The sequence below is a fragment of the Rhyacophila brunnea genome, unplaced genomic scaffold (assembly GCF_057557595.1).
Source record: "Rhyacophila brunnea isolate RB1 unplaced genomic scaffold, BYU_Rbru_1.0 scaffold_16, whole genome shotgun sequence".
Lineage (NCBI taxonomy): Eukaryota > Metazoa > Arthropoda > Insecta > Trichoptera > Rhyacophilidae > Rhyacophila > Rhyacophila brunnea.
The window spans coordinates 2193201-2220587 of record NW_028232816.1 but is presented as its reverse complement, the minus strand read 5'-3'; the positions used below and the strand labels follow the sequence as shown (position 1 = coordinate 2220587).

Below are 27387 nucleotides of genomic sequence, written 5' to 3'. Positions count from 1 at the left end.
TCTGATGATATACGAGTTTATTTGAATTATTATGTAATTTGGGGTTTCCCAGTTGGTATTAAATAAAAAGAGGAGCAAGGAATCGGCTTTCTCATACAACTGAATGAAGCAGGCCAACAATAACCGACAACTTACGAGAAATAGCGACACGATAAAAAAAATGCAGGGCATCACGGAGGCTTTACTTTGGTCATTATAACGTACCCATATAATATAATGTTAACGTGGAAATTTTGCCACAAATTGATTACCAGCCTGCCTCACCATAATTTTTCACTATACTAGCCTGCTTCACCATACTTTCATATAACCTGCCGCCCCTACGTATTAAACGATTTCTTGGGAATTACTGGAATCAAACAATAGTACTGATAACATATTTTATTGATATGATAGCGTTTTCGAAGACGAACATTTTGATATAATATATACACCTCCGTACGTGAGATTTTCGCTTGGTTAAGTGAAAACGTAGATAACAATACATTTTACGAATCACACTCGTTGTACAGAGACATACGCGAAGTCGCGCCAGCAGTGAGACGCTATACCGGCCGATAAGTACCTACCGCCTGCCTGCACCGAATACGATCGCTTTTGGCGCGTTCCAGATTCGCGGTTTCGCGTGGCGATATAATTTTATAGCAAAACCGTTACACAGAATCGTGATGCATGGAACGCCGATCCCAGGGGATGAAATATTCAATTTCAGATAAAAACCCAGGATTTTTAAATTCATTATCCAGTTTTATTATCGTCTCAGCGTAGACTCTATGTCGGAGCTCGCTTTGACTTTTTTCCATACAAAATCATATATTTGTGCAAGATTACACAGGAGAGTGGCCTCCCATCTCCCACCAATACATACTTCTGGTTCATACCTAAAGTGGACTTAGTCGTTTCAGGCGAGAAAATATTTTATAAATACCTAAACTTGACTTAGCGCGATCGCGAAAAATTTCGAAATAAATACCTACCTGGTACTTTAACTTTTGAACGCGAAGTTTAGTTTTCGGACAGCGGTTCTTCAACGGAGGCCCGAAATTTACGGAACTTTTATTTCATTCGAGCATTGGTTCTCAAGTCCAGTAGTGGCGACCCCTTGATACGTTTGAATAATTGTGAAGTTTTTCGAATTTAATAATTCTCGTTTATGAGTGTTAATGTACTTTGACATTTGACGTACGACTGTTAACTGTGTATTGAACAATTATATGAATAATATTAACTTTTTGAACCATAATAAATTATAACGCTGTGAACTTTGTGAACTTGAACAATATATAGACCTTCTAATTTTGACTATGAGTTTTATTCTAGTAACCTACATGGTCACCATCTACTGCAAGACCTTGGCCTGCGACTCCTTCACATGATTGACTTCCACTTCCAATCCTTCGGAGCTAGCCGCGGAATTGGAGGCTCGTCATTTGGTTAGTTTAAATTGCCAAAATCAGCTATGAAAATCGAATTAATGTTCATAGTGAATCTAACAAAACCATTTATAGTATAAGACCATTTTTCTCTAAGCCAGTCTACGGCTAACTGTGACACGGTGAAATGTTTAACGTACAATTTACATGTAACTGTGTAGGGGTAGCTTTGTCCAGAGCTTTACGTTGGCGTAGAGCTGGTTCTTGATGCTTCATCTACTTCTTGCTCGTCTTCCAAGCGACGTATACTTCTTCTCTTGCTACCACTACGCATATCATTGTAAGGGTTTAATGCGATATCGTGTTGTTAGTTGTGTGGTTGCGATGTTCTCTCATCAGGGCGCTGTTTGTGCCAGTATCACAGTATCAGTAAGGAAGACCTTACTCGTCGTGGTGCCCATGTTGTTCCTTGTGTCATCAAAAGTTAGTTGTTGAATTGCTGCGGGACGGTTAGTCGCTATGTTGCGGTGTACTATGTTTAGTCGTGGGATATTGACCTCGTCTGGTAATTACTTTGTCATGTACAGTGTTACTTGGTTGACCGTCCAGATGAGTGAACATAATTATTATGATTGCGTTGCATATATCTTCCAACTTACGTGTAGGTCACGTGGCTGTCTCAGTTCCTAATTAGTGTTACAAGCAGAGATAAATGTATTCCTTATTTCTGCTTCGGTACATGACACAACACCCGCTACCACAATACATTTCACCCCCTTCTCTCCTGCAATTCCCTCATTCTCATATTAGTCCAAGACCCAGGAGGCGGTTTATTAGCCTTCGCAGAGTGGATATTGTATTACAAGATTTTTGAAAGAATAAATACTTAGTATCTATTCACCCAAGCAATTGGGTTCATGCTTTAGACCAACATCGTAATATACACATACATTGTTAAACAGTATGTGTCAATAAGTAAAGGTATAAGGCTTACAATAGTATGTATAATTATATGTAGCGCTCTGCGTGTACAATAAGTTATGAGTTAGTATGAGTCATTTTATGTATTCTTAGGCTATTAGAATGCAAGCACGTATATGAACAAAGAGTGCATTTATGTGGTTTTTCACCAGTGTGTGTCATTTGATGAATCTTTAAGTGTCCGGAGGTTCTGCTTGCATATGAGCATTCGGTGCATTTGTGTGGCCTTTCATTGGTATGTGTCATTTTATGTATTTTTAGACTATTAGAATGCGAACATGTAAACGGGCAAATATTACATTTATAGGGTTTCTCACCAGTGTGTGTCATTTGATGAATTTTTAAGTGTTCAGACGTTCTACTTGTATGTGAACACACATTACATTTATGTGGTTTTTCATTGGTATGTGTCATTTTGTGTGTTTTTAGAGTATTAGGCTGTGAACACGTATATGGACAAATATTGCAATTATAAGGTTTTTCACCGGTATGTGTCATTATATGTCTCTTCAAGTTTTGATGCGTTCTGCATGTGTATGTACATACATTACATTTATATGGTTTTTCACCAGTATGTATCATGACATGTGCTTTTAACGATTGAGACGTACTGCTTATGTATGAACATACATTGCATTTATATGGTCGCCCAGTAGTATTGACGTTTTTACATAATCCTTTCAGATTGATTGGGTGATTTACATCATCAGTGTTTCGAAGGTTTACAGATTTATCATCACTCACATCATTGTGAACATTTTTGTGGCCTAAAAGAAGACTTCTGAATCCAAAAATTGCGTTACAAATGCTGCAAATAAAATTACGTGGAAAATGCGCCACTCTTCTTAGTTTAATTCGAACGACTTTTGAAATATTTGGTAATAGTATTTCTTGTTTGATATTTGGTTCATCAACAGTTATTTCCAAAGTATTTGTCAGCTTGTCTTTGATTTCAATAGTTGTAGATTGCAGGTTTTCATCCATAGTGTGACATCCTGTGACAAATCGCTTCGTTAAAACCTACAAAATAAGTCTTAATTGTAATATATAATTATTTAGAAAAGTAATTTTAATGACTAAATCACTATAATTCTGAAAGATGCAAAACGAAAAATGTTGTTTCATAGTTTTTTTAAAGTACAAACTATACTATTTACATTGTCTATTAAAATATTTTTTTTATTTTGTCCGACCCTCTACAGATTATAGAGTTTTTAATATATTTTTGTTTTTGTTAAAATGTATGTCAGCCAATTCCTCAACTTATTAAGTCCATACTCTGAATCCAAACACAAATTGAAAAAGAAAATGTGTATTTTCCAGACCTATGACTCAAACCTGTAACCTACAACATTGTAAACCGACACGCAAGTGGCTCGGCTACTGGGGGTATCAATGGGCTTATAAAAATATGATAACACTACTAATTATTATTCCCGTGAAAATTTGAAAACTATTTGACGTACAAGAAGTATAGACAGTTCACGCGGTGCGTAACACGCTCGTCATTTAAAGCATGCGAAAAACTATACTTCAGTCTTAAAACAGAATGAGCGTATTGAAATGAAGTTGAGGACGAAGCGATCAAATTTAGACGCATTAATACGGTTTATTAAATGAATTTAAACGTGGCCGTATTATCACCATAGGTAAATGAACTGTGCCCCGAACGACCAAACTTAGAAGTCATTAGCGGAAGACCAGAGCGCACGTAAGCAAGTTTGTCTTTAAAATGGGTTTGACTAACTTGTTGAGCTACTTGCGTATTGACAACAGTGTATATTTTTAAATAATATATTTTGACGAAATACCAATGATACCTGATCTTTTGGCCTGCATTGTGAATACGAACATCCAGCGGCAGTATCTTCATACTTGAATAAATGCTTTGAATCTTCATTAGATGTATCCGGCTGGCAAATAGTTTCTTCCTTCACACTGGAGATGACTATTGTACTATCCTAAAAATAAAACAGTGGGCTAGAATCAAGTTTAGAAGAGACTTAAGGCCTATCAATGATTCATTTGATGTAGTCATGGCCCCCAGATCTTGAAGCGTGCCCCCAGGCTAGGATCTTTACCTATAGCTAATGATAAAGACAGTGTGACGCTCTACAGTAGCGTTTTCCAAATGGTGTACGCGCTAAAATTAATGTGTATTTTTTTAGTGTTTTTTTTATATTTCAATACTTACATCTATTTGAATTATGGAGTTGTCGATTATCGATACACAAATAAAAATTGTATCGTTCAAACAGATAATTTAAAATAATAACAATATTGAAGGAAAATAGCGCCGCAGGCGACTTTTTTTACTATTAGAGAGAATTTGTGATGTGTATTTATATCACTTATCTGGTTGACTCGCCACACCGGGCCAGCAGGCTAGAGCCCTGTCAGCCCCCACAAAGGGGGGGCATGGATGTAGTAACCAGAACACTTTAATATTGTAGTGGTGAAAGCTGCCTGTTGAAGGGAGATAAGTAGGTAGAGAACAAAGAAATGTAATGCCTTAAACAAAAACCTTATTTTAAGATAGCAGGTTTTTTCGAAAGTCAGAAATTTATATTTCTCCATTACCACTACTCTTTAACTATTATGACGTATTAAACTAGGTACCCACTTTATGACATATTCACGAACTTTATAAAACGTGAAACATGAATGGGACATGTATATAACATAAGTGGTAAGTACTTAAACAAAGTTAAATTACCTTCGAAGTATTATGGAGAGGTGACGGAATATGGCACCTTTCTTTATCGCATAGCTTGCATAGGGGTTTGACTTTTGATTTTATTTCCTTTTCAAGCTTAATGCCATCCTAAAAATGAAACAGATTAATTAGGTAGGTATGTATTAAAAACCAACCCGCTTACTTATTGCGCTTATAGCGAAAAGAGGACAGCATACGTAGGTATACGTTGATGTCATTTTAAAAATTTGAAACATCTGTTTGTAAACATAGCGTAAGTATGTGTATTGCTTCGACTCAACTCTTGTTGACACACCTATACATATTATGCTGATTATTTTAAACTTCTAACTGACCACTCTTTATATAGGTAGGTAGATATTAAAACCGATGAAAACTAACCTGAAATGTGCAACTGCCATCGACCTCATTCTCTTCTTTTACATGAACACTTGAGTCCTGGTTGATTGGACACGTAATTATTGGTACATCAAACCAATGCTGATCTTCCACATCAGACCCGCCACTAGCTGGTTCGCGTTTTATACCCATTTTGCATGATATTCAATGATAAATCCTTCTGGGATGATAGTGTCAGACTGACAGTCATAGACTATTTATTATGCGATTCGTCGTCGTCATAGACTTTAGAGTATAGACGACAAAGCGATTAGGTATTTAGTTTTATTTTAAGTTTTTATTTATTTAGCGATTATTATCGTATTAGATCCAAACAATAGTCCTGCCCCTCTTTTCACCACCTATTGTGTGGAGAGATCGATCTATATTATGACCTCCGAAGCCTCAGAATATATCGGGTATACTGGCAGAAAACGTTAAGTCAAAATTTAGCTGTTTTGACCAAATAATGCAACTGATAGATTTTAACACGCTCTATCGTCTGGAAAAACAAGCTCATTCATATTCCATTTATTGTTTTCGTAATTTAAAGATGTCAATACGAATTAAGTTAATTATGTTCGCAATTCTTACTGGAAAATAACTATAAGTAGGTACACTTAAAGTTTTATGACTGTAGAGATTTAATATTTCTATAGCTGCACAAAAACGTCAACGTGACTTAGGTATATCTTTTTGGCTGTACACATTTATGCCACTGCTCGGCTAGTCGATTGACAGTTGATTTTATATGCATCAGGCAGTTTTGAGCGCAAATAAGATTTTATTTTGGGAAATATTGACAGCAATGCACCAAAGATTCGGAGGCTTCGCATTGCTGAAGGTAGAGCGCGTGTCATTCGTAATTATGTATTTCTAAGAAGAAATAAAGATTTGTTGGCCATGTGTCGTAGTACCCAACATTATACCTCCAGAACTACATCCGTGGTGTGAAAATTTGCCTACTTCAACTTCATTGGATAGGACTGATCCAATGAACCTGAGCCGTCGGAATTTGATTCTGATGTGGAAGAGGAATAACTCTTATGTAATTTATCTCAATTTGTGTAAAATTAAATGTGGCTAACATAATTAACTATTACTTATATGTTTTTTTTATAAAATAGATCATAGGTAGGTAGGTACTTAACTCTTGTTTCAATATTTTTGGAAACAAATTAATAAACAAAATACTATGTAATACCCATTTTATTTTTATCCTCCCCTAAATACACATAATTGACATATTTAATTAGGTATTGATTGTATGAAAAAAATTATAAAGACTATTTTAATTTGAAATTAAAATACCAATGATACACAAAAAGTCATCAAAGTAGATATTTTTTCATAATAATGTCAAACAGAAGTACCTCTATTTCTGTGTAAATTTCTAATTTATATAAAATTGCAAGTAAAAAAATCCATTTCTATAATAATTATTGGGGGCCTGTATATTACTAGCCAACCATAACATTTAGCCTATTGTCACTCCATTGACTCCAAAGTGTACTGGTAGAAAACGATAAGTCACCATTTTATTTACAAATTCAAAAAATCAACAATAATTATTACAAAAAATACTTGCTTATACTTGAATTGAATTATGATTAATGCATTTCATAGAGTGGTTGGTTTAATAAATAATGATTTAGGTGAAAAAATAGAGAGCTCCAAACTTCTTGATTTTAGAAAAAGTCGATTTTCTCAAAACAAGGATTTTTGACTTATACCTTTCTGCCAGGAAACCGTGATTATTATTAATTATCACTGCATATTCAATAATAATATGACCTATGTGCAGTTATTGGTAAAAATGAGTTAATGATACCACTCGAAGCGGATTTTTTTCCCCACCATCTGAATGTAATATTCTTATATTTAAAAAAAATCTGAGACTGTATGAATACGATACCTATTAAATAAATCGTATGTGCAGCTATTCTAAAAATGGATCTGAATTATTAGTCGTATGTGAGCGATGTTGCACACACGATTATTTCATTTCGCACAAATTTTTTACCGTAGAGCACATCCGATTTATTTCACACTGACTATAATATGATTTTGACATTTTGCTATAAACCGACTTCGTTACCGTTGGAGGTGTTGTTTCAGACTAAAAACATCAAAATTTATCGATTATTGTTTACATACATCGTCTGCAATCATCTTTCAAAAACTTAATGTAAGTATTAACGTTTTATAAAATCCTCATTATCCATTAATTCGTCAATAATACTGTAAAAATATTCCCACATGTTTTTTAGGTTATGTTCTTGAAGCGCCCGGTATGTCATGTTTATTACAATGTAGTGGCCTTTCTTTAGTATTATTTAAATATCTTTCTTCAAATTAGGGAATGATTTTAATTAGCATTTTATTTTTACATGTAAACTGTTAATACATCAACATTACGAAGTATTCTTATTTTATGCAGGGAACTAGTAAAGGTGTAAGAATCAGTAATTCTACATGCATTTAAATATTTTGAGGTTTACCTCCGCCAAATACATAGTATACATGCCTATAATTAGGCACAATATTAACGAGATGTTTTCTTTTATTTTTCAGAATGATTAATAGTCGCGGCTATAAAATATTACTTCTTTCGAGGCAACAAAATGGAATTGAAGACACTGAAACGCCAACATCACGAAGTTACAAATGTTTCAAATACGATATACCCACCCTTGCAATGTAATGAAATTAATCCTCAATCTTCAACATCATAATATCAACCAGAGGAAATTTATAATATGCCCACACTCTGCGAAGAAGGTATATTATCAAACTGTTTCAATATACTGTATCATACTGCAGGAGAGTTGATATTACAAAAATAGCCAGAAAATGGAAACCAAATGCCTGCATCATCATCATATCAACCAGAGGAAATTTATAATATGCCCACACTCTGCGAAGAAGGTGCATTATCAAACTATATACTCTGTGAAACTTCAGGACAGTTGATATTACAAAAAGAAGCAGAAGAAACCCTAATGCCTGCATCATCATCATCTTAAGACAATAATTATAATAGTGTGCTTTGTGAAAATACTGGAGAAATATTACGTAGGAACAGTATGGACAATACGTCATTGTCGTTGAACATTCGTGTTATGCATATGATGAAACAAAATAAAATAAAGAGAACGTTAGAAGAGGCATACATTGGCTACAGAAAAGTGAATGGTAAATATGTAATCGATGCTGTGAAACCTAAAAAGTATTAGGCGAGCGGTGTCAGCACAAACTTCCCAAGAAAATATGGAAAACCTCATATTTGTGTCATTTAGTTACGGAAGACGACCGGAATAATATTATAAAATATTTTTGGTCATTAAAAACATGGGAAGAGAAGAGATCCCATTTTCAGGGTCTCGTTTCAACCCGTGCTCCAAGAAGACATCGCAACAGTGAACCAGTGAACAGTTTAAGGAAAATAACTGGCTATGATGTTTTCCTGTTTAACAAAAGTGGCGAAAAAAACAAAGTCTGCCAACAACTATTTTTAAACACCTTGTCTGTGAGCGAAAATATGTTTAAAAATGGTCTGTTAAAAATGCTTTATCTGAACAATCAATGATTGACACAGAAAATGTTTCTTCTATGGTAGCATCAATCCCACAGATCAAAAGAAATCTAAAAATTACCAATGTAAAAAAATGGCTCGATCTACTACCAATTGTTCCAAGCCACTACTGTCGATCAAATACAGCTAGACAATATGTGGAGTCGTTATTTTTATCTTTGGCACACATGCTAATGATTCATAACCAATGGTGTTCAGAACAAAATTTTCCCACTGTTAGGAATTTGTTTAAGAAGATATTAAACAAAGAAAAAATATTAATCCACAAACCTCGAAAAGACCAATGCGACATATGTGTTAGTTTTAAATGTGAAAACATATCTAAAAATGTTTATGATGTACATATCGCCAGAAAAAATTAAGCTAGTGAGGCAAAGAGAGCTGCTAAAGACAGTGCCAGTGAAACCACTTTGGTATTAACAATGGATCTGCAAAGTGTTTTACTCTGCCCAGAGTTGCTAGCGTCCGCTATATACTATAAACAAAAACTACAGCTGCATAGATTTACAAATTACGAGTCTAACAATGCGTATGTAACATTATATACATGGCACGAAGCAGACGGAGGAGTTACGTCCAATGAGTTTACCAGTTGTATCATAGATTACTTGCAAAATCTACCAAGTACTCTCAAAAAAGCAATTTTGATATCGGCGGTTGCAACTACCAAAATCGCAACCGAGTGCTCGCAAGTGTGTTAAGTGACTTTGCCAAAGTCTCATCGATAGAATTTATTCAAATTATTCTAGAAAAGGGGCATACGATGATGGAAGCGGCGAATGTCCATTCGGTATTGGACCATTATTTTAAACCGCCAATCTATTCACCTGGTGATTATATTTCTTGTATGAAAATGGCTCGACAAAAACAGCCGTACAAAAATAAAGAACGTACATTTGATTTCTTTAAAAACTATGAGGCTTTAACCTCAACTTTAGTATCGTTGCGCCCTGGGAAAAAAAAACGGGAGATCCTGTAGTTGTAGACATAAGACAATTAAGATATTGCCCTTCTGGTGCTATTATGTATACTTTAGACTACAAGGGTGAGTGGCAAGACTTACCACAAAGACGAAAAGTTTCTTAAGTCTTTTTACCAGTGCCACTATATATAGAACCCCTTCTATTAAGCGAATCAAAATATAAACATTTGCAAGAATTAAAAGTAGTGATTGATAAGGACTATCACCCATTTTATGATTCTTTGAAGTATTTTAAGACTTTTTTGTATTTCCAATGTATCATTATCTTGTTAATTTTGATTGTTTTTATAACTGTCTTTAATTCTAGTTACAATATAAACGTTTTTTGTCTGCTTTAATTTTTTTCATATCTGTCAAATTTATTATTATCCTGTTCTTATTTTTATAACTGTAACTATGTAGGTAGGTATTTCTAAAAACTACCTACCTAAGTATATATTTTTTATATCGGGCCAATGTTTTCTTATCTTGTTTGTTTATATTAATATGTTTTTGTGAAAAAATAATTATTAAATCTTTTTTATTTAACAATATTCCACAAAAAGTTTCTTTTATTGAATGATCCTCCAAAACTCCTCTTGCTGCATAAGCATACCCATAGGTAGTCAATTTCTGGAGCATGGGTTGAGGGTTTAATCCCTCGGCTGGCAAAATATGCATGTTATTTTTTCAATGTGTGTTTGGTCCAAGGCGAAGACCCAGTGGGTCGGGCTGTTGGTTAAAGACCATTCTTCTAAAAAAACTTAATAATATAACCACCACTCTGTGCACACTCTTGACTTGACACAGAAAAATGGTGATTTATTTTTTATAAGTATACACCATTATAGTATAATAATATCACACACAATTTTCATGTATGCTTAAATGCACTATTCTAATGTAAGTAAATATGAATCTATTTTAGTATGAATTCTAACAAATTGTGTCAGTATAAAATAAATCGTATGTGCACAAAAGGATGCATAGAATAAATAGTCGTATGTGCAAAATAATCGGAAAATTGCGTATTTTATGTTGAAATAGTTGTTTTTTTAGTTTTTTCAAACTCAAATAACATGTGAAATATTTAGGTCAAATTAAAAAAAAAATTAAAATGTATAAAAAAAATTTGGTTATTTTTTAAAACAGTTTTTTTCAATTATCTCAGAATGTGTCAAATAACACATACGATTTATTGAATATGCAGCCACGTTATGTTACCTATCAAAGCCGAAAAAATACCTATCCAACTATGTCGATAAGGGCTAATCAGGGAGCACAGACTTAACATTTTCAGCCCTGGCAGGTTTTTAAAAAATTTACCCCATTCCCGGACAAATTTGAGTGATATTGTTTTTTTTTAATAAATGATATAATCTTGGTTTATTGGCTTATTTGTGGGAATATTTAAATAAATCTTTCAGGAACAATCAAAAACAGTTTGATAATTACGAATAGTGTAATATTTCTGCCAGCAGATGCTTTTGTGAAGAGGATCCAGATTTTGATAAGAATTTTATATTGGATATGTAGGTACTTTATAGTGTTCAATTTTATATTTCTACTGAATATTTCAAATGTGTAAAACAGTAAAATACCTATGAAATATCATTATTTTTAGTCGTATAAAAACTGTAACTGTAATACGTGTAAGATATAATAATCTTATTTGTTTATTTTACTTAAAATATTGCATTGTTACTCCACGAATAAATTAAAACTACTCCATACCAAATTATGAAAATAGCTTGATAATAATAGTATTATGTCAGCTAAGTACTCGAATTTCATTCAGAAGAATAGGTAGGTATATGTCAATTTTTAGACAAAAATGAATAAAAACGCAAAAAATATGCAGATTACATAAACATTATTTTTTTTATAATTTATGTCTAAAACAAAAATTCCTTAAAAACATAAATATCTGATTTGATATGCATCATACATACATACATCATAAATATTCTCTCTGATACGTTCACGATCCTAATTATATAAAAAGAGTTATTATAAACAAATAGTTGTAATCTTAGAGTACGATGCAGAACTGTTGACGCTTAAGAGTCGTCCTAAGGCCGTCGCAATTGTCGTCTTAAAGTTCGGCGCGTATCTAACGGACGTTTCCGCCTAAGTATGGTTCTGGATCGCGCTCTTAGTTTAATTGGAAGGGCACTATATTATCTTCAGTCGTTTTCTGCGAGATTTCTTACGATGAAAACTTTGCAAAGTCATATTTGCACTGTAAATTTTTTGTATGAAATATTACATCTTAATTTTTCTTGCGGTACTTTCTGACTCGCTTGTGGAATCATCAGTCAGTCTGAGGATTATGGTTGATAGAAATGATGAAGTCGTCATTTATTCGAGAAGAGACGCTTATTTTTGAGACTTGATACTTTAACTCTGGTATCTGAATGATGTTTGAATGACCAAAAATATTTGTTTTGTTTTTCTGTTTGATTTCGTTTGTCGTACTACATTCTAATTTTTGCAGCTACCTATTCTGTTAGTTATTGTTCAGCATTTTGTATCTCAATAAATCGGTAGCTAGGTATTAGGTTGTATACTAGATTAGAAGCATATCTAAAGATGTGGTTTTTCGTTAATACTTGTGTCTTTTTATGTCTTTTGAGACCACTATTTGCTATAAACTTTTTAAAGCAGACATCGCAAAGATGTGGTTTGTTAGCAGTACGCTACATTTTATGGATTTTAGGATGACCAATTTGACGGAATTCTTATAAACACACATTGCATTTATGTGGTTTTTCACTAGTACCTATGTGTCATTTTATGTCTTTTCAGATGACCAATTTGCAAAAAAAACTTAAAACACACATCGCACTGATGTGGTTTTTCACCAGTATGTGTCATTTTATGTCTTATGAGATCTTTATTTTCAATGAACTTTCTAAAACACACAACACATTGATGCTGTTTTTCACCAGTATGTGTCTTTTTATGTCTTTTGAGATCACTCTTTGCAAGGAACTTTTTGAAACACACATCGCATTGATGTGGTTTTTCACCAGTATGTGTCATTTTATGTGTTTTAAGATTACCAATACGCTGGAAATTCTTTAAACAAACATTGCATTGATGTGGTTTTTCACCAGTATGTGTCAGTTTGTGTGTTTTGAGAACACTATTATGCTGGAAATTCTTTAAACAAACATCGCATTGATGTGGTTTTTCACCAGTATGTGTCATTTTATGTATTTTGAGAGAATCAAATCGCTGGTACTTCTTTAAACAAACATCGCATTGGTGTGGTTTTTCACCAGTATGTGTCATTTTATGATATTTGAGATGACTAATTCGAGAGAATATTTTAAAACATAAATCGCATTGATGTGTTTTTTTACCAATATGTCTTTTTTGTAACATTAACTTAAGATGCTGAGACTTTGTACATGAAATGTAGTGACTATTAAGATGATTTACAGATTCAAACACTCCACAACAATCATTGCAAATAAAGTTACTAGAAAAACATGTAACTCTTTTCAGCTTAATTCGAACCTCCTTTGGCAAGCATAATTTATGAACTTCCTGTTTAATATTTTGTTCATGTATAGTTATCTTTGACTGTTGTGTCATATTTTCCTTTTTATTTATTGCATCTGCTATGTTGTTATTGGCCAGGTTATTGTCAAATGTATCTTTTTTAACGATGTCCAGTTGGTTATAATATGTGAAATATTGCTGAGAAGAAATCTACAAAAAGAATAGGGTTGATATATATTATGTATTATTAAACTATATTAAATTGAACTCGATCAAAATCAAAGGCCGTCTATTCGACGCTTGCATTCTGAAGGTGTTGCTTTACGGTAACAAATTATGGCACTATATATGTAAGCTCAGAGCAACCGTATACTGAGCTTCGAAAATGGATGTTTGCGACGGATACTTGGTGTGCGGTGGTGTATCACATCAGGAGCACCGAGGAGATAAGAGAGCGCACCAAACAGCATCTCATCACGCTGGGAGTGAAGAGGCAACGTTGGACCTGGATTGGCCACGTGCTGCGGATGCCAGAAGACAATTTCAACCTGGCTTGCTGTTCTTAAAGCCAACCGGATTCCGGCGTCCTGAAAGGCCGCTAAATACTATCTATAGAGTAGGGATTCACAAACTTTTTCATCAAAGGGACAATTTTGAAATCAAAAATATTTGGCGGGCTGCCCTTGCATTTTATTTCAGTACTATACGATGCAGTGGGTGGACGGTCTTTAAAATTAATCGCATATATTTTCGATATAATATTTAACGGTGAAGTGTCATACGACTCATACGGCGGACTGCATAGGTACGTACAGATTTCCGGACACGGCCAAAACAATTTGATGGTGAGTCTGATGCTTTTATTATCGAATTTCAGATCGAATTAGACTAGGTATATCCTTTGGGAAGCTGTGCTATAAGCAAAATACGACAAAAATAAGTCAAACACAAACTTACAGAACTAACTCTTATTCGGATTACATTAATGTAGAATGATCGCATAATTCAATAGGTACCTTATTTCAATAAGGAAACTCAAAATTCCGAGGTTTCGTGGTAATAATACCCTTCGATGTAGAAAGGTCTTCTCTTTTCATAATTCGGCATAAAAAAGAGTCAAAAATGACTTCAACATGAATAATTCGTTATTAAACTGTAAAATTTCATTGTGCATTCAAATTAAAATGAGAATTTATGCAAAAATTTCAAACGTTATTTACTTGTATATAACAAGATTTTTTGGGTTGTTTAACTATTGAAATGTGGTATCGAATTAGTTTTAGCTTTGTAAATAACAGAGGTTGAATAGATCCTCATCAAAGATATCATATTCAAATACTGTAGGACAATGTATCTACTCACACTTGTATCGATAAATAATTGAAATCGTTGTACGAAGCGTGTGTGGCCATACGACAGGCGATAATAACATGTACCTGTTTCAATTTGATCACAGAGATGACGTGATAGCAGACGCATGGGCCCCACATCTTGAAGCGGGCCCACAGGCCAGTATCTTTGGCGCCCCCCCTACCCATCGCTACAGTTAAAGGCATTGGGAAGCTTTATATAATCATTTTCTAAATAATGTTGTTTCAAGTAAAATTATGGGTATATTTTTAGCGATTTTTTTGTATTATTGAATAAATCCACTTGAACTATGGAGTTGTTGAATATCGACATACAGTAATCAAAAATTGCATCACACAACTGGACATTTTAAAATGTTAAGACTTCACAAATTTTGACTTTTCTATTAGGGCAAATTTTGGATATGTGTTCATAGATTTTTGGCGTTTTTAAATAAATCCATTGTCGGCACTCTGTATCATATTAAGAAGCACTGATCGCGACCCCTTTTGTGATAGCTGAGTAACATGCGACCTTCGCCATATAATATAAATAGTAATTTTTAATAGTCAAGGAACCCACTAAAACTAAAAAAAAAAAAAAAAACTGCAGTTGTAAATTTGCCTAGACTTAGACTTTTTTACTATTAGAGCGAATTTGTGATGGGTGTTTATCTCACTTAAGTGGTCGACCCAACACGCCGGGGATCTCATAAGCCCGGGCTTCCCAGGCTAGAGCCCTGTCAGCCCCCCCTTTGTGGGGGCCATGAGCAGACGTATCTAAGGGAAGAACATATCACATAGGTAAGTATTATATTATTACAATCACCTGCTGTACTGGTCTGTTATTTGAATGCGAACATCCAGGTGTAAGATCTTCATCATGGAAAGGGTTTATTGCATCTTCATCAAACTCGCATTTAACTTCAACTAGCTGGACGTCAATCTCGGCTTTAATATCAGTGAGACGCGTTGCTGGGTACTGAAAGAAACATCATACATTTGATTTATGTATTCACGCAACTGTATTAGTTTGAGCTCGCGTATTTTATAACAATAGGCAGTGACGTCCCTAGACAAAACGCCGCCCCTAGGCAGTACCAAAATGCCGCCATATTTTTTTATACAGTACTTTTTATCATCCTTTCATGACTCCAATATCTAAGAAATGTGTTGTATGGATACGTTCCTAACAAGATATATAACACTAAATCTAATTTAAATGCCATCTCTGCTCCAATAGACAATGTTGCGAGTCTACGGTTTCAGATAGGTATCTATATTTAAAAATACACTTGACAACTTCCAAAACTCACGAGTGACCGGCAAACATATTTGGATAAATTTTAAATTAGGTGTGCACGTGCCATTGCTGTTCCCCAAGAACGTGACGTCCAAGGACGACGGAAGTAAAGTAGACATCGCGAAACCAACAAAAAATCCTGTTCAAACTTTTAAAGTAGGTAGGTACCTAATTAATACATTTTATTTCCAATCAGTGAGCTGATTTTTGTAATGGAAAGATATTTCCTGAATTACTAAGTTTACGTATATTTATATACCTAGTGATTCTCCTCGATTTGCCGCCCTTTAGGTAACTGCCGCCCCCAAGCGACGCTCAATCTGCCTTCCCCCACGGGACATCACTGACAATAGGTATACCTAATATAATTGCGAATCGTAGCTAGATGTCAAATTTTACCTAAGAGTTTGAAATCCTCGTAATACCTATGTTCTTAAAATAATTTGTAAAAATTATAAACATAATACCTACGTATATTATAGTAGGTTACTTATCGTTGGTATTCCACTAAACTAATTATGAAAAGACGCAGGAAAGGACTTAGTAAAAAAAACTAACCTCAAAACAGTGACTTGGGTCGTCGGTATTTTCCTGCTTTACATAAGTGCGCGTGTCAGGGTTGTTCTGATGGCTAGTTACATCAAACTTAACATCAGTATCAGATTGGTCTTCATCAAATTCTCGCTTGACTTCCATGTTTATGTGTTTTTAAAAGGTACCTTCCTATCTTATACAATTAATGATGTACTTAGACAAGTTTCTGTTTTGTACCTACAAATAATAATACATCGTGGAGATATTATCTGATTGACAATAATGTAGGTATTGAACTTTTAGTTTCCTAATATTATGGAACAGATCACAGCTATCTTTAGTGGGCAATGAATACTGAACAGCTAATAAATTCTAATGTCAAGAACGTCGTCTAACTTCGTTAGAGAGCAGTGTTGCCATATTTTCAAAGTGGAATTATAGTACAGAGACTCCAAAATTATAGTATTTGGGGAAAAAATATAGCACGCTTTGTCATCTATAGAAAATGTATAGGGTTCTTGTTTCTTAGAAAAAAATTACGGAAATTTGAGAAACTCCGAGACCCCTTTTTATTTATGTTCCTCTTCCGACCAAAAATGCTTACCGAAGAATTCAAGAAATTTCATTTTAAACCAAAGTCAAGGATTTTTTTACGTTTCTCGAGCAATTTTTTTCCAAGTTTTCCAAATCTTCTTATATCGCGAAGATATAGTACTTTGCACCAATTTATCGAACGGAAATATCGAAATTTTAGTACTTTTTACATTATTTTTTCCGATATTCAAAATTATAGTATTTTGGGCGTACTATACCTGTTTTATATCATAGTAGTACGTGGACCAAAATTATAGTACAAATACTATAATTATAGTACGATTGGCAGCACTGTTAGAGAGTGAAAGATATCATCAGTGTTGACATTATAAGAGAAAAAAACCCAATTTAATTATTTTTATTACCTATCAGATTAATATTATACAAAATCACTTTCACATGAAGGGTAGGATCCTCGGAGAGACTGGAACTTTAGCATCACCACGACCCGAGAAAGAGTGAGTACCTATATTATGGAGCTAGTCGGCACTTATTCAATCTTTTAGGTTACACATTACCTAGATATATACGTAGAGCACAGTTTGCACGTGACAGCACCATTAGTACCATAATACCTACAAAGTTCAATACCTACATTATTGTTAATCAGAAGCTACACGGAATAATTATTATTAACTGTATTTCAGCAACACACTTAAAATACTAGATACTTACAACAGAAGTGAAAGTTGTCAAGTTATCTCTAGCACATTGCATACCTACGATTGTTGATACGCAAACATGGAAGTCAAGCAAGAATGTGAAGGTCAACCTGATACCGAAGACAAGTTTGATGTAACAACACTAACAACTAGCCATCAAAACAGAACTGAGATGCGCACCTATATAAAACAGGGGACCAAAGACGATTTCAGTTGCGATTTTGAGGTTAATTTTTTTTATTAAGTTCTTTCTGCGACTTTTTATAATTATTTTAGCAGAATACCAACGATAAGTTTATATTTTTTACAAATTGTTTAAGAACATCCGAGGATGTCAAACTTTCTTTCTAAAAATGTCCTTATAACATACAATTAGACAGCTATCTATCATAATTATATAAGTATTGTTATTAAATAAGCGAGCTCAATATTGTTTTTTTATTTGATTTCAAAAATGTATGCTGTTTCACTCAGTATCCGGCTACGCGTTATACTGAAATTAAACCCGAGATTGACCTCCAGCTGGTTGACGTTAAACGCGAGTTCGTTGCAGACGCAATACACCATTGCCCACTGAAGAAGGAAGCCGATACATCACACGACTAGTCCTACTTTTCGCCCCTCCCGTTGTCTATAGATGACCTTTAATTGTCTATAGAGTGCTCATACTGATGCGTCTGTCGTGTTCACTTGACGGAGTATTCTCAGTTTCAGATTATTTTAACGTATCTTGGAGACCTTGGAGTTCACCTGGTTTAGTGGTATTAATAATAATTGGAAGTGACGATCAAAGTAAGTAAACTTATTCTGTGTATAATAATATCATAATACACTAGGACGTTTGTCAATGTGACAGTCGATTCTAAACGACATTAACTAATAACTTATTTATAGGTACTCTTCAATCATTATAGAATACCAAACTCTGCTTGCAAGTTTTTTTTTATTAATAAATAGTATGAAAGTGGACCATTCGTTGCTTGTGCAAAAAGTTATGATCAGGCTTTATTAATCTAAAGATGGCGGTGGCACAACACAAACATGCACCTCCAAACCAACCCACCCCGAATACACTCGGTCTTATTTGAGCGTATTACGAGGCCCTACGTTTGGCCGTGAAGTATCAGTAGTTGTTGACGCCTGGAAATTTATCAGGAGCAGATACCCAAGCCTGACATCGCCACGTTTTCAAGACGTTAGGAAAAATGAATGACTTCAATGATAATTATAAGATACAAAAAAATAACTAAAACAATATGGACAAACAAAATTATGTGAAGAGATCATCACGTCCACAAAAGATGTCGCAATTTTTAATGCAATTAATTTAGCTTTTGTGGCAACCAGGTAGGACGACCCGGCGGGCCCAGCTGGTTGGACCGACTAAAGAATCTCTTCCCACTCGGAGCACATTCTCCACATTCCCATATGACATGGTTTGCATCTTGTAGTTCTCCGTCACATGGACAATCTCATAGAGCTTGGCAGCGAATCCACCATAGCCTCTCAAAATTTGCACAATTGGATACTGCGCTGAATGTAGATAAAATAAATGTTGAATAAATTGGAATCAGCTCCTATATTGCAATGCGTGCAGTTCAACTGGCATTTGCTGACAAGACTTGGGTTGTAGGTATGATTTTACTCGATTCATCTCACTGTCTCAGAGTTACCGGTTTTTCTCGATGATTTTGCGACCACTTGTAGGTTCGAAAAAAATGCTGTGTTTGGGAATTCAGGCATTAGGTAATTAATTACAGTATAGATTTAGTCTTGTCAAGAACTTGTCATTCAAGGAAAGATCAACGGTAAGCGTAGCAGAGGCCGGCGCCGCATTTCGTGGCTTAAAAACCTCCGTGATTGGTACAAGTGCAGCTCCACTGAACTGTTCCGGGTAGTAGACGACAAAGATAAGATCGCCTTGATGGTGGCTGACCTCCGCTAGGGGATGGCAAAATAAGAAGAAGAATAGATTTAATCTTAGTGATTATTATGTTAATTTAATACTTATGCTACCAATCATAATCTATATATAAACAAATAATTCCGGTATTTTTTCAACAGTATAATATTAAACAAATTCACGTCTTTTAAAGTGACAAGACTGTTTATAAACAATTATTGCATTTATATAGTTTTTCAACAGTATGTGTTTTGAGATAACCTTTTGTCGTGCACTTATTTGAACACACAGCACATGTATACGCTATTTGACAGTATGTGTCATTTTATGTCTTTTAAGACTACCTTTTGTGGAAAATTTAAATGAACAACTATCACATTCAAATGGCTTCTCAGAACTATGACGTGTCATTTTATGCATTTTGAGATGACCTAACTGCGAGCATTTAAATAAGCATACATCACACTCGTAGGGCTTTTCACCGGTGTGTGTTCTTTTATGCAATTTTAAATCACTGAGCTGTCTGAATTTAATTGAACATAAATCGCACTGATATGGTCGTTCGCCAGTATGTGCCATTTTATGTAATTTAAGATTACCTCGTTGGGTGCAACTAAATGAACATATATTGCATTGGTAAGGCTTTTCGCCAGTATGTATCTTATTATGTCTTTTAAGATAACCTTGCGTCGTACATTTATATAAACAAACTTCGCATTGAAATGGTTTTTCACCAGTATGCGTCATTTTATGTGTTTTTAGATTACTGAACTGCCAGAATTTATGTGAACACACATCGCATTCATATAGTTTTTCGCCAGTATGTGTAAGTTTATGCCTTTTTAAATTATTGACCTGAGAACATGTAAATGAACACACGTCACAATGATATGGTTTTTCAATAGTATGTATCGTTTTATGTATACTAAGAGATGGAAGCTGCAATTCTTCAAATGGACCAGATTTATCGCTATTGTCTTTATTTTCCCCAGTAGGACTGTTTTCATTTGTTTTGAAGTTTTCAATCATCATGCATGATATTTGGTGACTTTTTAGAGTATTTGAGGATCCAAACACTTCGTAACAACTACTGCAGATAAAATTACGTGGAAAAGGTAGAATTCTTTTCAATTCTATTTGTACCACTTTCTGAAAGCAAAGAAACTTTACTTCTCGTTTGATGCTTTGCTCATCAATAGTTATATTTGAATGCTCAATATCTTGGATTTTACTTTGTTTGATGAGATTTTCCACTTTACTAAATGTGTCCTTACTGGTGCTAGATGGTGGGCTCTCATAGTTATTGTGACTTTCTGTGAAGCATCTCTGCTGAGAAATCTGCAAAACAGTATTTTACGATTAATTACCTATGTTTGCCTTACATTATATTTCTTACTTATTACTTACAGTAGCACAACGTGGTATGAAGAGGTACATGCTGGGCTTAATGCGAAAGGATAAAAAGAGTAATGAATGGATAAGTAAACAGACAAGGGTTTGCGAAGTAATAGAATTCTCTAAAGACATCAAATGGAAATGGGTTGGACACATAGCTCGAAGAAGGGACAATCGTTGGAAAATCTAGTCATCCAGAGGTACAAATCGTCCGCAAAGTAAGCCTAGCGGCCGCTGGATTGATTTAATGATAAAGTTCTGCGGAAGTAGGTGGCAACGTAATGCACAGGACGAAGAGAAGTGGAATCAGCATGGAAAAGCCTTCCTCCAGCAGTGGATAGATTCAGGGTGTTATTTAATTATCTAATTGTAATCGACTTTAGAACATCTAAAGGATTTACTATCGGTTGTCACCTAAATAGGTTTTATTTAACAATAACATTGTACACGACTAAATAAATCCTATGTCATATTACTATGCCAAATTATTATCAGCTAAACTTAGCTTTTCTTATTAATTTAATTTAATAAAAAGCAAATTTTAATCCTACTTATTTCTCATTTAGGTATTTAATATCTGGACCGGTTTCTTCCGCCTCAGAGGGACATTTTCAACTAAAGAATATTCAGCACAGCAGGCGTTTGCAACAAATTCAAAAACAATTAACTAACAAAATTGCGCTGGATTTGTGACTATTTTCAAATCAAATCAAATCAAATTTATTTTACATAATAATAAACATAACAAATTATAAATTCAAAGCGTTCACGACATGACATAAAATAAGTGTTAATAATTTTTAAAAATAAAAATACAGAGAATACGTAATAAAATAAGAAATAAAAAAAAATAACAAAATAAAGTAGATGGAAGCACACAGAGTGAAATTTGATAGAACCTATCTTAAAAACTTATAAATACCAATCCCAATTGGCATTACTAATGGCAGGTTAGTTCTGCACCGTGGGAGAACAAACAACGGATGCCCTCGATTCCTAAGGTAATTATCAGAGACACACAAGCAAACACTACCAAGAATGGCAGAGTTCACATTTACGCCGCGTATAAGTCGAAAAAATATGTAGCTAAATAAAGATCCCTTCTAAATTTTAAGCTACAGTATTTAAGCATCCCTGAGAGAAAATCAGTCGGATAGAGCCACGGATAATATCAATACAGCCGAAAGTAAAGGTGTCTTAAAAATTTCTTTTGGACTCTCCACCATAAAGCCGTACTTCAACTTATGCGGGGCCCAAACGATAGACCCACTCTCAAGTCTGCTTCTAACTAAGGAGTTATAGAGAATTTTTAGTACCGTAACACCCGAAAATGCCCGGGAAGTACGCAAGACAAAGCCCAACATCTTTAGCGCCTTTTTACAAAACTGGTATCTATATTTTCCCCGGTGGTCAGGACTCCACCAGATAATCTGTAACTTAATCACTGCCAGAGCCGAGTTAACTCGTCAAAGCATGTATGTCGCGTCGGGCCATGGCCAAGTTAACCCGTGCGTACTTGTAAACGTCATAACTGTTGAATAAACAGTGTGTATTTATTTTCTAAACAATATTATCATTTTAGTGTGAAAATAATATTTTCTCGAGTATATTATACTCGAGATACATGTGAATTTGGTAAGTTTTCACAAATATTTATCATATTGTTCTTATTTCATATTTATTTAGGGATTTATTTTATTTCAAAAATAGCTGGCCTACAAGTCTCCACCTAGTAAAAAATAGCTCAGAGTAATAAGGTACATAAATTATATAATTTCACTTTTAGTTACCTAATATTAAAATGTCCACTATGAAATATGCCAATTAACAAATCTGACATCACACCATGTTTGCTCACATAGGGAATAATTCCGTGCAGCTAGTATAAATTATGTTTATACCAGTGGCGAGGGGTGGAGGTAGGCTGTTAAGATTCGACATAAATAGTGCAAGTATACTAAACTTTGTTAGTAATATTTAATTGTTTTCATTGAACTAAAAACAAATTTGAAGACGGTGATTGTTACTTTTTAAAATTCAATTAAACCCTGCCTAAAACAAACCAATACCATAACAGTCCGAGATATATTATGGGCGATCCGACAAAAATAGTCACACTTTTTCAGACATACGTATTTTGTTTTCTTTGAATTTAGAATATATATTTCAGATGCATGGCCCCCACAAAGGGGGGGGGCTGACAGGGCTCTAGCCTGGAAGCCCGGGCTCAGGAAGGGCCCGGCGTGGCGAGTCGAACAGATAAGTTGCCTGTATCGCTATTTTTCTTCGATGATATTATTATTAATTAAAATTATGTGGTTGTACGATACAATTTTTAATTGTGTATCGATACTCGACATCTCCATAATTCAAATGGATGTATTAAAAGATACAAAAAAACACTAAATATACACATTAATTTTACCGCGCACACCATTCGGAAAACGCTACTTTAGAGCGTCACACTGCCATTATCTTTAGCGATAGGTAGGGGGTGCGCCAAAAATCCTAGCCTGGGGGCCCACTTTAGGATGTAGGGGCCATGTTCCGATGTAATTGGTTTGTTTTTATATGTTTATTTAGCCCTGGCCAACCAAACCATAATAGATAAAATGTTCTTCTATCTATAAAGTAACTAAACTTTTGTGAGGTTTGATTTTTAATATATTGTTTAATAAACTGATTTTTAATATGAATAAAAGATTATTTTTTTACTATTATCTACTACGGTTTGGATTAGGGAGGTTTTAATTGAATTTTAAAAACTAACGAACACTATCTACGCATTGTAGTCTTAATTCAATAAAAACATAATTACAAGATAAAAAGAACTTTTTTATACGTTTTTAAATTTTTTGTTGAATCATATAAACTTGACTTGACTAGCTTAAACGATCAAAAAGTTATTTGTACTTGATAGAAAAAATACTGAAATGTCATTTTGACATTTCATATTGATTTCCATAGTAACGCACGTAAGTATATAATAATAATTTAGTTGCTACGACCCCAGACCCCTAGCAACCAATAATAGTGGATTAGATTACGGATTTCTTCAGAAATGACTTTTCATACAAAACAGAATTAACTGAAAATGAATTCAATTCTACTGAAAGATGGCTAAAAGTAGTAAAAAATGCATTGGCATCGTGTTCTGATATATTCTAAAAGTTTCAAATGTCTAGCTAGTCGGGAAGTTATTTAAAAATCGATTGAAAGATTTGTACCGGATAAACAACCACCAGACAAATAAGAATACAACCTAAATAAAAACCTTGTAAAATACGTTTGACTGACAATGATTAAAATGCACTATTTATGTGGGATCTTAACAGCCTACCTCCCCCTACGCCACTGCTTTATACGTCTTAATTATTTTTTCAATATATTTTATTATGAATTCTTTACCTGCGGTAATAAACAGGCGCGAACACAGAAAAATGATCAATTTAAAAAAAATCTATAAACATTTATTATTGATTTATTAAAGGCAGCTGGAGTGAATGTTGCAGGTCCCATCGCCATCTGTATTGACCTCATCTACAATCTATCACATCGCGTCGTGTACAATTTACACCGGTTTGAAATGGTAAAATTGGTCGGGTTGATTGAATAATTGTAATGAATAATACAAAAATATTTTTACCTGATTTACCGTCTTGCAATCCGAGTAAGAACATCCAGCTACTGGATCATTGTATTCAAATGGACGTTTTATATCTTTATCGAAATCTTCATTAGAATTATCCGAATGGCCAACAGGTTCAGTCTTCATCTTGGCGATGTCTATCATGTTATGCTGAAACGAAACACGCATAATCAAATCAATCCTAAAAGCTTATGAAATATATACCGAACGTCTATCTTATGGGCAGAAAATAGGTAGGCAATAAATAAATAACGGTAATACTTGCAATTGCAGTGGTAACTAAGGGATATTAAACGCCTACAGGAACGCCCTAAAACCTGCTGGATTGACAATCTCATAAAGTTTGGTGGATGTACGTGGCAGTGAAGAACTAAGGACCGAGAAAAGTGGAAGGAGCTAGGGGAGATTTCATCCAGGTGTGGATCGATCCTGGCTGATGTTGATGACTTGCAATTGTTTACTATTATAGGTATTTTTTCGTATAGATATGTAACAAATTTTATTATTCTTTTTATCATGCCATCGCCTAGCTGCACTCATACCAGTCACGGAGATTCTTGAGCCACGAAATGCTGCGTCACCCTCTGCTACCCTTACCGCTGATCTTTTCTTGGATGACAAGTTAGGTGATGCTCTACTTGTATCCTCTCATATTGTGGCCGAGCAACTGTAGTTTTCTGGTTTTCATACTGTTCAGAACTTCTTGGTCCTTTCCCATTCGATTGGAAACTTCAACATTTGTCACCAAGTTAGTCCAAGAAATTTTGAGGATGCATCTGTACAGCCACATCTCAAAAGTTTCAACTCTCGGCGTCTCATTTTGAGAAAGGCACCCCTTGCGATCATAATTATTCTAGTATTAAATGTTATAACGTCGTCACGTATTAATTCATCAAGAAACGATCACACGAAAGGTCGCTTTACTCGTATAATTGAATTAAAATCGTGGGTTAATAATTGTCGGTAACATCCGTCAGCCGATATTTATTGACAATATAACAACCGACGGATGATTTTTACAGAATATGACTCGTGTGGTTGCTGCCAAATGTTAATAAGTCGATAATTTAGCTTTTAATGTGCCTAGGTATATTATAAATACTTAATTTATTATGTATGCTAAAAAATAAACCAATGTCATTCGATATATAGAACATGCACATAAAGCACAAAGAAATTGTGTTTGATTTTAGACGCATGACTTTAATGACATTAATATGGACGAAGCATCTGGAAAACAAATGACACTCACTTTTTTATCGTGTCTGCCGAATGGGATTATTCATATTTTAATATCAATATCGCTCGCTCAAATGAACATTGACATTAGAAACACTGTTCTAACGCCATCACAATAAAGGTGATATTGCTAGGTATAAATTCCCGATGCGTGATATCGCATAATGGAAATTGCGATATTTTGTCACGTGACGTCTACCTATACATGTGCGAATCTCGCTATGCGCGAATTTACTTGCTAGCTACTGTACTGAGTGCGTTGTCCATTAATAAAATGATTGCATGAATCATGATAAACTTCAAACGGTAATAATTACTCCGTAACATAAATTCAAGACTACCAGCTTTTGGCATAACACAACGATGTTTAAACCACTAATTGCCATTTGCATGTTTAATAGGTACCTACATATTTATACAGATAGGTATACAATGTTAGGTTAGGTAGACTTTAGACACAGATACACAACACATTTTCATAAACAAAGTTGATTTCCTCTTATTATATTATTATAGGTAGGTAGCTACATAACAGTTGTTGTCAATACAATGTAATGTAATTCATATGACATCGTCGCTGTAGATTGGTTTGTCGAATAGACCAAATGTAACATGTTCAGGAGATGAAAAACAAATTACATTATCTTATATTTAAATACATGTAAGTATTTAAATTGTTGCCTTTACAGCATATGAATGCTGTTTTCATTACAAAGCAATTTAAAGAAAATGATGGTTATTGTCTATTTAGATACCTACAAAAAATCATTCTGAATTAAAAGGATGATTTCGACAAAAACGGATATTCGACAAACCAATCTATAGCGACGACATGTGATCAAAGAACAGTGTACTTTCATATCAACATACCTCAACTTTGGAACTGTAATCGTCCGCATTGTCATGCTTTATATAGTTGATGTCGGCCTCCTGTCTATTCGCATGTTCTATGTGTATATCAATCCAATGTTGTCTTTCTGAACCAGATTCGTCTTCGCCTGGTTCGCGTTTGACATCCATTCTGTGTAATTAACTATTTAACGTTACCAAGGGTTTTGTTGGTAACATAGAATGGAATGACAAGACCTCGTGGCCATAGATAATAGATTTGCAAGAGACAGTGTTGTAATCTTTGCAAAGTGGAATTATAGTACAGAGCCTCCAAAATTATAGTATTTGAGGAAAAATATAGTACGCGTTGTCATCAGCTGTTGAAAATGTATGAGTTTTTTTGTTTCTCAGAAA

General features: G+C 34.4%; 3 long non-coding RNA genes across 3 annotated transcripts; all 3 read right to left on the bottom strand.

Moving 5' to 3' along the window:
* Positions 1-732: 732 nt before the first annotated feature.
* On the bottom strand, positions 733-5705 carry LOC147074171 (uncharacterized). The gene is made up of 4 exons (XR_015070237.1): positions 5452-5705; positions 5071-5178; positions 4175-4315; positions 733-3374 (listed from the first exon to the last, which is right to left on the bottom strand). It is a non-coding gene; the product is annotated as an uncharacterized LOC147074171 (long non-coding RNA).
* Positions 5706-11859: 6154 nt separating this feature from the next.
* Positions 11860-17109, bottom strand: LOC147074170 (uncharacterized). The gene is made up of 3 exons (XR_015070310.1): positions 16725-17109; positions 15693-15845; positions 11860-13724 (listed from the first exon to the last, which is right to left on the bottom strand). It is a non-coding gene; the product is annotated as an uncharacterized LOC147074170 (long non-coding RNA).
* A 3014-nt stretch (positions 17110-20123) lies between these two features.
* LOC147074169 (uncharacterized) lies at positions 20124-27130 on the bottom strand. Its single transcript, XR_015070291.1, has 3 exons — positions 27013-27130; positions 24901-25053; positions 20124-21197 (listed from the first exon to the last, which is right to left on the bottom strand). It is a non-coding gene; the product is annotated as an uncharacterized LOC147074169 (long non-coding RNA).
* Positions 27131-27387: the final 257 nt, after the last annotated feature.